The sequence below is a fragment of the Macaca fascicularis genome, chromosome 5 (genome assembly GCF_037993035.2).
Source record: "Macaca fascicularis isolate 582-1 chromosome 5, T2T-MFA8v1.1".
Lineage (NCBI taxonomy): Eukaryota > Metazoa > Chordata > Mammalia > Primates > Cercopithecidae > Macaca > Macaca fascicularis.
In genome coordinates this window covers 56,164,390-56,174,165 of record NC_088379.1, presented here as the reverse complement: position 1 = coordinate 56,174,165, position 9,776 = coordinate 56,164,390, and positions in this window count along the sequence as shown.

The window sequence follows — 9,776 nt, the reverse complement described above, 5'->3', positions numbered from 1 at the left end:
AATGTAAGTAAGTATATGATACTTTATTGCAAAGAGTTTTAAAATAGAACTATATGATAGTTCTATTACAGACCAATGTAACAATGCCAATATGTTACATAGTTAATACATTCAAAAAATTATATATAATTTTTATTATTTTAACCTTCCTCTTTCAAAGGTGTCCCAGTTAAGTTAAATGTTAAATATAAGTTAAGTTGTATGGTCTCCCTATCCATGACAAATAGCTGAATCACCCTTCCTTTCTCTAGCAAGCCATCCCAACACGCCTCCCTTCCCTACTCTAGACAGAATGAATCACTCAAAGCCGTATGATGTGGTAAATTGGCCTGAGGTAAGGGTGATGGAAAGAACATTCAAACTTCCACAGCTTTGCTTATGCTTTTTTCAATTTGAAATGTACACAGCCTATGTGGGGAACTAGCCCATCAGTTGTGCAGGTTAATGAAGGGTAAAAGAGTAGGAAGGATGTGAGGTTGGAGAGCAAAATCTTTCAAAATCTGGCCCCAACCAAAAAGTTGGAAGTTTATCCTCTAGTCAATGGAAAATGTCTAAAAAGTTTCCACCACAGGGAGTGACAAGATCCCATTTATGCCTTTAGGAAGATTGCTCTGACACCTGCAAGGGAGAGATTGGCAAGGACAAAGACTAGAAGCAAGATCAGCTGGTTTAGCTCAGCAGGTGTCATCTGTGTTCCTGCAAAAAGTAAAATTCTTAAGGAAAGAGTAAAAGGGAGAAGAAGAGATTTTTTCGAGGTAGAATTAAGAGGATTTGGTGACAGATAGTTAATGGGAATAATCAAAAAGCAAATGTAAATCACTTAGCTTAGGTGATGTAAATCACCAGCCCATAGTAGACATCCAATAAATATTCATTTCCCTACCTCTTAAAAGTGCATATACTTCTCAATGAGTGTGTTTTTCTGTTCTTTGGTTGCTGGAATAACTATGGTCCATATTCTTTTTTTAACTAAATAATATATTTTCATCTGGGGAAAAAAAAACTTAAATGCAATGAAAATTGGAACAACCACTTTGGAGAATTTTTGGTAATATTTGGCAAAAAGTGGCAGTTTGAGTAAAGTCAACGATACTCATACTTCAAGACCCTGCAAGTCCACTTGTGGCTATAACCCATACTGAAACTCTTACACGTATGAGAGTCTTATGCATAAGGATGCTCATTGCAGCATAATTCATAATTACAGAAAACTGGAACCAATGAAAACATCTATGAAAATGAAAATGAATAAATGAGCTGCAGAATATTCATATGTCATAGTATACCACATTTACCAGCATGGATAAATCTCAATAACATATTAAGCAACACACACACACACACACACACACACACACACACACACAAAAAGCTGCAGAGGGATATAGTATGATACCATTTAAATTAAGTTTGAAAACCTGTTAAAATACTATCTAATAAGGGAAAAGTGTATACAAGAGGGGTACATAGGAGGTCTTAATTGTATGTGACATTTAATTTCTATTTTTCCTTATTGAAACATTTTTATTGTATTCTCTTGTTGGAAGGGGAAGATAGGAACAGGTAAGACAAATAGGATATGACATTGACATTTAATTTCTTTGAAGAAAAGTATGGAGTAATGTTAGGATTAATAGGGGTGCATTTTCTAGTGTTCATTACAAGATTATTCTTATTCATACATAAAACATTTTACAATAAAATAAAAAGAATAATGTAGTAGAATAGTCAGATGTCTAGTCTCCTTTATGCTTCAGAATAATACTGTGCCCAGTATTTGCTAAAGGCTTCAGGGATAGACATTGGGTCACATCTTTAACCTTGAATTATCTCCATAGAAACAGCAACCACCTTGGTGCACTAGACAGAGAGTTCTGAGAAACGGGTGTGGGTGCTCTTTTTGGCTCTAACCTTGAGCAATTCAATAATTGTTTTTGTAATCTTGTGCAATTCGTTTCACTCTTGCCCTCAACTCCCTCAAATCCAGAAATCCAATCAATACAGCTAAGGTGACAGCCTGAATCTTACAGCAAATCTTAAAAATAATACTAGGGGTAGCAACCATGTATCACTGCCCCAGAGACTCATGTAAGCATTTTCACTAGGAGGATTAAATGAGACAGTGTATTCATGGTCTGTTGTTCCTCATCTATACATCAGGAAACAGGCTTAAAGAAGTTAACTAACTTGCCAATGACACACAGATAGAGCAGGGATTTTAACCCAGATGTCACTTTCTGATTCCAAAGCCCATGCACGGTCTTAACCAGACCAGAGGACTCTTGCTAGGTCAGATCCTTACCGTTAGTGAGTATCCCTTTTAATGTTCTGAGTAGGATGGCCATGTAACTTATCCTGAAAACTGAGATACTTTGAGTGTAAAAGAGGGATCTAATAATTACTCCGGGACCACAGGCATAAACCAGGACTGTCCCAGGCTAACTAGAATACGTAGTCACCATAGTAATGAGACTCTGGCAAACACATTCCAGCAGTCTTTTCAGATATATCACACCAGCACAATGGTTTTCTAGCAGTAAACAAGCCAATTGATTTAGATTCCCAATCTAAGGTTCTGTTAGCAACAGAAGTCCTCTTAACCCAACTGGCAGAAATAGTCGGCCAAAGGAGTGCCTTCCAATGGCATCTGCACATAGCTGTTGCCTGCAGAGGAACACAGCAGCTGCTCCAAAGTCTTTCCAGGGCTTAGCCCTTATCGCCCTATTCACATTCAGGAGCATGGAGCTTCTATTTCCTCCCTTGCTGAAGCATTTTAAAAAATCTGTCTGCAAAGAAGCATTCACTTCTGAAAAACTTTGATATAAGAATGGGACGATGTTGCCCTCTGGTGTTACCAAGAAGTGGCAAGCAGCTACACAGACTCGGTCAGGGCAAGGGTGAAGGCAAGGGAAAGCACAACACTAGCCCTTACCAAGCAAGTGTATGAACACGTCTTCCTCCTTAATCCTTACAACAGCTTTGCAAAGTCCATCCTTATATTCCTCATTTTTATAGATAAGGAAACTGCTCAGAGAATGAGTACTGCATTGAACCCATATCTATCAAGCATTAAAGTCCATGGTCTTTCCTTGTATCATTCTATAGGCCAATATAAAAACTGGGGGTCTTCAAATATTCAAAATATATTTATTGAACACCCATTAATGCCAGAAATTGAATATGAGGAAAGACTGACTTATTCCATAAAGAAATTTCAGGGTAGGCCAGGTGCGGTGGCTCACGCCTGTAATCCCAGCTCTTTGGGAGGCCGAGGCAGGCGAATCACTTGAGGTCGGGAGTTCGAGACCAGCCCAGCCAAAATGGCAAAACGCTGTCTCTACTAAAAATACAAAAATTAGCTGGGCAGGGTGGCACACACTTGTAATCCCAGCTTCCTGGGAGGCTGAGACATGAGAATCGCTTGAACCCTGAAGGCAGAGGTTGCACTGAGCAGAGATCATGCCACTGTACTCTAGCCTGGGCGACTCTGTCAAAAAAAAAAAAAAAAAAAAAAAAAGAAGAAGAAGTAGGAAACCTCAGAGTATTTTAACATGAACGCGTATGAGGGCTAGACTAATCACTCAGTGCTTGTGATTATGTGATCACTTTCACTTGTAATGCCCTCCTACATCTTTGTAATATTTTCCTACATCCTTTGGAAACATTCACTGTTTTCTTCACCAGTCCTGGTCTCTCTCTTGTTTTTGATTCTCCTGTCACTTTCTTGGTAGCAGTTTTCTTAGTCACCTTGTATTAGAGTCATGGGTTTATCTAATTCCTCTGTTCATCACCCTTGTATTATATAATAAACTACCTGAGAGCTGAGACTGTGTCTCATGTTTTTAAATTTCAAACCTCCATAAAACCCTCTCACAGTACTTCACTGAGAATAGACCCTCAAGGTGTTCGCAGAATTTGGACTGTATTAGATATCAGCCACTTGATGATATTTTAATTCCAAGAGGTTAATGATTTTTTTTTTTTCCAACTTGGTAACATCCCATTGTGTCCTCTTATAGGGCCAATTAGCCATGTTAAACGTCTAATAGCCTGGCAGGATCAGAGCTCTCCCAGCTCACATCCCTATACTGGTGAAAGCATAAGACAACAAGCCCTGGAGCTGGGAAATGGGCTAGTGGTACAGTCTTTCTCTACATCTCCAGAGTGGAGGCTGGAGGGGCAGTGTTCTGCTATGCTTGTTTCTGTCTCCTTTCATTCCCCTATTCCCCTCTATATTTGGTAGTTATTCTGTTCTACCCTAGCACTTTCTACCCTCTCATTCAACTGCTCCCTTAAATAGAACCTTTCTGCATTTTTCCTTTCCCTAAATGGCTTTCACTGATCCTGACTCTGGCGAGTCCTCTGTTTTCAGGGAAATGTGGCTAACCTCCTGACCTCTAATTCTGCTACAGAACAGCTGTCTTCCCACAGGCCATATATTAACCCTGTTTAAGCAACTCTTTAAATTCCTGACATGCTCAGTCAGCAGCAGCATTAGCAGCAGCACCATCTGCTAGGAGTTTAACCCTCTGGTTCCCTGGACTTGAATGGCGGAGGTAGATTAGAAACTCAAGCTTCCACATGTAGCTTGGCTTAAGTCACATGATACCTAAATGCTCCTCTATAATTCCACTAATTCCAAACATTAGCAAAGTAAGTTTTTATATTAAAAAGGAAAAATTCTAATACATTTATGTTTCAGTGATATATAACAGGAAAATATTAGAAACAAATATCCAATAAATACAAAATTAAGCCATATAATAGCACAACCAAATCATTTTGAATGGCTTCATAATATTCTGTGATTTTGACATATATGTGTTAACCTGGAAAAATACTTAAGTGAGAAAAAACAGAATATAAGAATGAATTTACAAGTAGTAACCATCTTGATGTACTTTTATCCAACCATTTTTTTCCTACATATATATATTTTTTAAATGTAGGAAAACAACTGCTATTAGTTTAGAAAGCATTTTCAGATATTCATAGTAGTAACAAGTCAATGCCAATATAATACTCTGCTCCAGGTACAGAATGTTAACATAAACCCACAGCCAACGGGTAGCATAAACCATTTTATTGCTTCCACCAGCTCCTGTAACTCTTTCTTCTATTAGCAATTCTTCAACACCACCCCCACAAAAAATAAACCCTTTTATTTCCCTCTCTTCTGCCCTTTCTTTCTTCCCAAAGTCATCTCAGACTCTCTTCTTGGCACCTGTTTAAGTCACAAATAAGGGGAATAGAACAGCAGAATAGAGCAAATACTTCTCCAATTTTATCTTTTTACCAGGACTCTCCTCCTTATGTCCCTGAAAGGACACAGGTCACTGTCACTAAAGAAAAACTGGTGGCCCATGAGTACGCAATTCCATTGGGAGGTGACAGTCCCACCACTGTAGTTTCAGACAGGCAAGATCATAACTTTGTATAATAATTGCCTAATTCCAGAAAGTGGGCACAAAAATATTGTTTGCTTCCCAAAACCATAATGGAAGGTACTCTCAGGCCTTTGCCATATATGCTAAAAAATTTTCTTATTTCTTTTTATGGCATTTATTTTCAGGATATGGTGATAGTTGCTGAGAGCCCACGTGACCTAACACTTGTCCCACCAGACAGCTGAGTATTTTTACTGATAGACAGTGGCATCTACTTGGAGGAGCCTCTTTAATATGTATTTAGGCAGCAGTTGTTCAAAACACAGTTCAGTCCTGTTATACAAAGAGCCATTTCCAGTCATTCCATTTGTATTCAGAATGCAATCAGATCAAGGAATAACTCTAGTTAATATTAGAGAAAACGGGAGGACAATTATAGGTTCATAACTCAGCCCATCCACTGTAGCTTGGAATTTGGGGAGGAAGAGTACAGAGGAGAGGTACAGATTCAATTAATTCCTTGATAAGTTTTCCATTTTTATGAGTTCCCACACTTGATTATATAGCAATACCCTATTCCCTTATAGCACAAACACACACGTATACCACCATCTCACCATGGATTAAGTTCCTGAATATCTACAAGATGAAAGCAGTTGAATTTGGGAACCTTAAAAGCCTAACACATAAACAGGAATGAGAGACTGAGTTTAGTGGTGAACTTAGGTAAGTTCTATAAAATTAATAAAACTATAAAAGAGCACAGTAAATAGACTGTTGATAGCCTTTTGTACAACTTAAATTAGTAATAATGGGTCTGTACTGAATAAAATGGAGAGTAGAAAGATAGGAGTTCTCAAGTCCTAGTGGTCTTGACTGATCTTTCGTTCCATGGCTCCTCAAACTTTAAACTAGTCTTGACCGGAATCTGTTACTCACCCTACCTAAGAAACACAAGAGGAGGAACAAGACTAATGATGAACGATTCATTGAGTTTCAAAGATAGTGAAATTAGGTGTGCCCAAGAATTTCCCAAGAGGCAGTTAGAAATAGATAACTAAAAGAGATTAGGAGTGAAGACAGACATTAGGGAGTCATCTAAATAGGAATAATGGATGGAAAAAATGAAAAGGAAAGAAAGCAAGTAGGGCTGATGCTTGAAATAATTCAAGACCAGTGGACAGAGAAAATGAACAAGAAATAAATTATTTTTCCTTCATTATCTTCAAATCTTCTGAAGTTTCACAGAAGCCAAGAGAACAGAGACTTTTCAAAAGAAATGGATGCTTATCATGGCTGAGTACTAAAGAAAGGTAGAGGAAAATAAGGACCAAGATCATTAATTTGATATCTGGGAATTGACAGTCCATCTCTGGTTTCTGGATTCATTACCCCACTAAAATGCTTCTCTCCAGGTAAAGAGGGTTTAAACACTAAGTATATGATGAGGGAAACAAAGGACAAGGGTAGACTCCTCCCTTTCCTTCACTATCAAACCATTTTGCTTATTTCAAGGTGAGAGGGTAATGGAATCAAACTTTCTGCAGAATAAAAGAGGCTAAATTACGTTAAGAGTTGAGCTGTTGTTCAGTTATGCCAAATAAGTAAATTGGTCCAGATAAGAAAATTAGAAGTTACATTCCTTCTAGTCCCAGTTTATTTATACATATCCTAGACATATTTGATAAAAACATTTTTTAAACATTAAAGCTTCAAAATAGAATTTCAGAAACCTTCTGTCCATTACTTTTAAACCATCACTGGTCTAACTTTTTATTTTCCTTAATGCTATTTTATGACCATTTTTCTTTGTCCATAAACACACATTATGCCTGCTTAGGTTTTCCAACATACAGGTGTGCCTTAACTTACTAAAACAGCCCTGGAGACAGGTCTGTCTCCAAATACCTTCAGTTATATTTTAACTCTTTGATACTCTGAAAACATTTTTGATTAATGAATACGAACATAAATATCTGGATGAAAATGAAAACTGAAGATTCTATAATTCTAAATGGCAGAGTTGGGAGGCCAATTAGTGGTCATCTAGCCTGATCATCGACAAAAAGCATATTTTCTTCTATGGTTGTCCAGAAGTAATAGCAAAAAAATCTCTATGTGGTCAATTTTTAAACAATTCCAATAATTTGGAAACTCTCCCATTTATTATTCTGTGTGACTTTAAGGGAATAAAAGTAAGAACAAAAAGCGGCTATTACAGAAAGACTTATTAATGCCTCTCCCATATAACAATTTTAAGTATTTGAAGGGCTGTCGTATTTGTCTCCTTTAATTAATTTAATAAACTTCTATTGAGCATTCTGTGCAAAGATGAACCAAAAAACTGCTCCACCCTCCAAAAATGGGTAGTTGCAAAAATCTTAAGTATCCTCTCACCTCCCTAACTTACCCGGTGAATTTCCCAATAGCTCTATGTCTTTTTTATTTTTTGTACCCCCTTCTCCCCCAACAAAAAGTATGCCTAGAGACTGGCCTGCATTAGGATAGTAGATGAAAAATTCATCTTTTGCCTTATTCACATTTAATCTAGTATTCAGTGTCATATAGTTTGTAAGGGGTGAGTTTGCAGACTCCAATGTTTGCAGTAATTAACCGAAGACATCCCCTTAGTACCAATGGAAGACATCATCATGTAAGATGGAGAAACTGGTCATGTGGATATCATTCAAGACTCTTCAAAAACAACTGCTTGGTCACTTATGTTGGGAGAAACCCAGTCTGGAAGGTTAAAAGTAGCAGCACATTCTCATGCTGTCAGCCCCTCTAGCAAATCTTTCTTCCTTCCACTGGGAAAACAGTGGAAGATGTTCCAGGGATCATTGGATCAATGCCTGAATCTAACTTCCTGACCACAGGGTAGAGAATTCACATATTCAAAATATGAAGTCCTTTTTTTCCCCTTTAAGCGTGGTTATAGGATGTAAAATATCTAAACTCAAGCTTTCTGAATTTACCTGACTTTCCATAGGCACAGTTCAAAACTATTAAGGGGATAAATAAAAAGTTGGGCAAGTGCATTTTTGGTTTAAAATGGGACTCTTAAAGCAGAAGGGAGTTTCCTTCCCCCTCCCCCACAAAGAATATTTTATAGATGTGAAATACTAAGAGATTAAAGTTTCAGCAGAAATAAATATCTCAAAGGAGGCGCCATACTATTTCCTTTCCATATGTTTAGTACCTCATTTTCACACATCGTTTGTAGTCTCCTAAGTTTAGACAAATCATCTTGGCTATGTAGCTGCAAATCACTAAAGAGAGCCAAGCTCATAGAAGAGAAAATGTATGTTGTTCTTTGGGTTTCTGAATAAGGAAGGTACTTAGGTAGAATCTTATTTAAAAGCTTGCCTTTTTAAGTAATTTCATGCCTCTCATAAGATGGTACGTATAATAATTTCACCTATATACTGTGTAAAAAAATAGGTACTAGCCCTAATCAGCACTAATGCTAGAATTACACAAGATTTATCTGGCATTCATGCTGTTACAACATACATAATATATATGATATAGCCATATATTTGCAAGCTTCTCTGAAGCACCATATCATCTCTAGGACTCTATCCACAGCACATAGTGTGTACATAACTGAGAATGAGATGTGCTTCCTGTGCTGGTCATTTGCCTGCTTGTTCTCAGATTCATTCTCATCCTTGCCTAGTTCTCCTGTAGCTCCAGGTCTACATTTCTCAGGCTCCTTTGACAAGTGGCTTCTGATAGGTTTGGCAAATGGGAAGCTATCTACTAGATTACTTGAAGACATACCCTGGAGAAGAGAAGCAGCCAGGGTATTTCTCCCTTTCTCTCTCTGCTTAGTAGCATCTCTGGCTGTAAGTGGTGGTGGTGGTGGTTGTTGTTGTTTTGTTTTGTTTTGTTTTTTGAGACAGAGTCTCACTCTGTCGCCCAGGCTGGAGTGCAGTGGTGTGATCTCGCCTCACTGCAAGCTTTGCTTCCCGGGTTCATGCCGTTCGCCTGCCTCAGCCTCCCAAATAGCCGGGACTACAGGTGCCTACCACCAAGCCCGGCTAATTTTTTGCATTTTTAGTAAAGACGGGGTTTCACCGTGTTAGCCAGGATGGCCTCAATCTTCTGACCTCGTGATCTGCCTGCCTCGGCCTCCCAAAGTGCTGGGATTACAGGCGTGAGCCACTGTGCCCGGCCTAGTGACTTTTTTCCGTAACACCAACTCCTTTAGGATAATTCTATGTATTTCCAGATCTCACAAGACAGCCACTGAGAAGTTCTGGCTCCTACTAGATGGTTCAGTTTCTGAGCTCTGAGAACACTATGTCCTCCCTTCTACCCCATCAGCCAAAATGGTGGTAGCACTTTCCTGCTTTTCCTAATTTCAGGATTCCTCAGTATCTTCTC